The 3,905-nt window shown below is 47.9% G+C and overlaps 1 long non-coding RNA gene across 1 annotated transcript in view; it reads right to left on the minus strand.

Annotated features, from left to right (window-relative positions):
- The window catches only part of LOC102257067, a 7,138-nt gene extending 3,233 nt beyond the window's left edge, over positions 1-3,905 (minus strand). The window contains exons 1-2 of the long non-coding RNA XR_313426.2: positions 3,840-3,905; positions 3,468-3,514 (exon numbers count right to left, since the gene is read on the minus strand). This is a non-coding gene — a long non-coding RNA (uncharacterized LOC102257067). The remainder of the gene's footprint in view (positions 1-3,467; positions 3,515-3,839) is intronic.

The raw sequence follows: 3,905 nt of genomic DNA on the forward strand, positions 1-3,905 counted from the left end.
TTGAGGGTTGTTTCAATATTTGAAAAACCAATCAATGTAATTTACCATATAAACAGACTAAAGAAGAAAAAGCATATGATCAATAAACAGAAAAATTATTTTACAAAAATCAACCCCAGCCCAGCCAGTGTGATGTTCACTCTGACCACTCAAACATCATATTGAATTTCCTAGCCAGTGCAATACGGCAAGAAAAAGAAATAAAAAGTATACAGATTGGAAAGGCAGAAATAAAATGATCTGTTCACAGATGGCATGATTGTCTACATAGAAAATCCCAAGAGGCCCAGCTAGTGTGGCTCAGTGGTTGAGGGTTGACCTATGAACCGGGAGGTCATGGTTTAATTCCCATATGCCGGGTTTCGGGCTGGATCCCCACTGTGGGGTGTGGAGAAGGCAGTTGATCAATGATTTTTCTCTCACCATTGATCTCTCTCTCTCTCTCTCATCTTCTTCCCTGAAATCAATAAAAATATATTTTAGCCGAAACCGGTTTGGCTCAGTGGATACAGCGTCGGCCTGCGGACTCATATCCCCACTGTGGGGTGTGGAGAAGGCAGTCGATCAATGATTTTTCTCTCACCATTGATGTCTCTCTCTCTCTCTCATCTTCTTCTCTGAAATCAATAAAAATATATTTTAAAAAAAGAAAGAAAATCCCAAGAAATCTGAAGAAAAAAAAAAAAAGCTATAAGAACTAAGAAGTGAGCCCTAGCTGGTTTGGCTCAGTGGATAGAGCGTTGGCCTGAGGACTAAAGGATCCCAGGTTGGATTCCAGTCAAGCGCACATGCCCAGGTTGTGGGCTCGGTCCCCAGTAGGGGGTGTGCATGAGGCAGCTGATCAATGATTCTCTCTCATCATTGATGTTTCTATCTCTCTCTCCCCTCTCCCTTCCTCTCTAAAATCAATAAAAATAAAAAAAATAAAAAGAACTAAGAAGTGAGTTTTAGTAAGGTTTCAGGCTATAAGGTCAAAAGTTTGGAGTCATACCTTATATCCAATCTTTTCCATAAATCTTGTCTGCTCTACCTTCGAAATCAATCCAGAACCCACTACTTCTCACCTCCAGTGTCATCACCCTGGTCGAAGTTGCCAGCATCTCTTGCTTGAATTTTTTTAAAGTCTCTTAGCAGAGGTCCGTGCGTTCCCCTCACCTCCTGCAGTATCATATCCCTCTTCTGCTCAGAACCCTCCCATTTCAGTAAAGAGTAAAGTCCCCATATTAACCCACCAGATTCCCCGTGATCCTCCCTGAAATTGCATCACAATCCTCGTCTCCTACGGCTCCCCTCTCCCTCCCTCTCCCTCTGACACAATCACAGTGGCCTCCGGCCTGCTCCTCCAACAAGCAACGCTGAAACGGACAGTCAACAGTAAACACATTTAGGTATCGGATCACAGAGTTTAGTGACACAGGCGTAGGCTTTAACTACACGATTCAAGTGCTTTGGTTGTCAGGTAGCTTACCGCCAAAGGTTAATAAAGTTACGTCAGTCATGCCCCAGGGGCCTGCCTGTAAACAAGTTTCAGAAAAAAATGCTTAGAAGTACACTTTGGCCCTAGCCAGTTTGGCTCAGTGGATAGAGCGTCCGTGGGCCTGGGGACTGAAGGGTCCCGGGTTTGATTCCGGTCAGGGGCATGTACCTTGGTTGCAGGCACATCCCCAGTAGGGGGCGTGCAGAAGGCAGCTGATCGATGCTTCTCTCTCATCGATGTTTCTAACTCTCTATCCCTCTCCCTTCCTCTCTGTAAAAAATCAAGAAAATATATATATATTTTAAAGTACACTTTGCTTGAGATAATAGAAAATACAGCTAGTTACTCTCAAAGCAATGATTGCTTAAGCCATAACACTGATCGCAAGATGGTTAGCTTCTGCCTTTTGCTTTAAAGATAACATCACTGACACAATTATGAGGTATGTTGCAGAATCTTGGTTCTTCAATCAACCACAGTCACAAAGACACCAGACAAGATGCCCTCAGGAACTAAATTCATGAAACGAAGGGAAACCACTGAAGTTTGCACAAAAACTAACCTATCAGCTTTGCCCTTGACCCCTAACCCTCAATCTTTGCCTTTAAATACCCTTGATGGCCTGGCCAGGGTGGCCCAGTGGTTGAGCATCGACCTATGAACCAGGAGGTCATGGTTCCATTCCGGTCAGGGCACATGCCCGGGTTTCGGGCTCCATCCCTAGTAGGGGGCGTACAGGAGGCAGCTGATCAAAGATTCTCTCTCATCACTGATGTTTCTTTCTTCCTCTCCCTCTCCCTTCCTCTCTGAAATCAATAAAAATATATTTTTTTAAATGTAATTCTCATGGAAAATGATTTTTTTCAGGTTGAACACAGCCTATTGGCATTTGAATAATGATCATTTCATATTAATTTCCTTGTTTTTATTTGTTTATTTGTTTTGTAGGAAAAAATCAGGTAGACACCTTGATGAAAAACCATCAAGGAGTTTGGATTTTGAGTGACAGCTCATCATTCTCCTGCCTTGATGCCCTGCCAATAAACTGGTTTAATGTCCCCACTGCACAGTTCAGTGTCTAACGTTTGGTCACCTGGACAGTTTCGGGGACTCTCTGGTTCAGTAACAATGCTTCCTACCCCAGGGCCTTTGCACTGGCTCTGTCTTCTCCCCAGAAACCCCTTCTCCCAGGTATCCCCATGACCAGCACCTCCATCAGGTCCTTTCTCACGGTTGCCTTCTCAGCGACACCGTCTCTTGAGCACCCTCCATAAAAATTGGAACCCGCACATCCTCAGGGCTGCTTGTTTTCCTTTCACGGTTTATTTTTCTCCTTAACCCTTACAGCCATTTTGACACACTACATTTTATGTATTTATCTTTTCTTCACACTTGCCTCCCCTCACCCTAGTGAACATCAGCTCCATGAGGGCGAGGTTCTTTTCATTTTGTAAATCTATTTTGGTCACTGCTTTCCTCCCAGCACCTGGAAGATGCCTGGCAACAGAGGTGGTCAATGAATATCTTTTCTTTTAATTTTTTTTAAAATATTTTTTTTTATTGATTCCAGAGAGGAAGGCAGAGAGAGATAGAAACATCAATGATGAGAGAGAATCATTGACCGGCTGCCTCCTGCACGACCCCTTCTGGGGATCGAGCCCGCAACCTGAGCATGTGCCCTTGACTGGAATTGAACCCGGGACCTTCCAGTCCGCAGTCCAATGCTCTACCCACTGAGCAACACCAGCTAGGGCAATGAATATGGTTTGAATGAATGAATCAGGGCGCTGATGGGGGATGTCAAGAGGCTGTAGAGATCCAGTGTACGCCCGTGAACCAGGCTGGGAGGAGAGGGAGGGCTTCCGGAAGGCGAGAGGGTCTGAGGGAACCAGGTCACACACACAATTCCCAGTCTAGTAGGAGCCCCTGGCAACAGGTAACCCGACAGCGGGAGCGCCCACCGCCCACCCAGCTCCGATCCCGGGCTCACCTCGTGTGCATAGGCCTTGCCGATGCCACTGGTGGCTCCTGTCACCACTGGAGCGGAGAGAAGGAGGATGAGCAGGAGGGGTGGCCTGGCACTGCCCAGCCCCTCCTCAGCCCCTCCCGCGGAGACCCACCCCCACCCCGCCCTGTCCTCATCCCTCACCTGCCTGGCCTCTGACACCTGCTCCCCTCACCTGTACAGTTTCGGGGCCTCCATGCCCGCCTCGCCCTGGCTGGCCCAGCCTTCACTTCTCTTGCTTCCAGAACTCCCCTCTGCCTCTGCCCGGATCGGGGGCCCTCGCCTGTCATCTATCTTGGTTCCCGCGTTCCTGCCGGCCCCCAGCTCCCCACCGGGCACAGGGCCCTTGCCTCTCACCTGCCCAGGCTCCGTGCGCCCTGAGCCAAGGGGCCCCCCGGCGCACCGGGGGCAGCAGGTACACGT

The sequence above is a fragment of the Myotis brandtii genome, unplaced genomic scaffold (assembly GCF_000412655.1).
Source record: "Myotis brandtii unplaced genomic scaffold, ASM41265v1 scaffold1774, whole genome shotgun sequence".
NCBI lineage: Eukaryota > Metazoa > Chordata > Mammalia > Chiroptera > Vespertilionidae > Myotis > Myotis brandtii.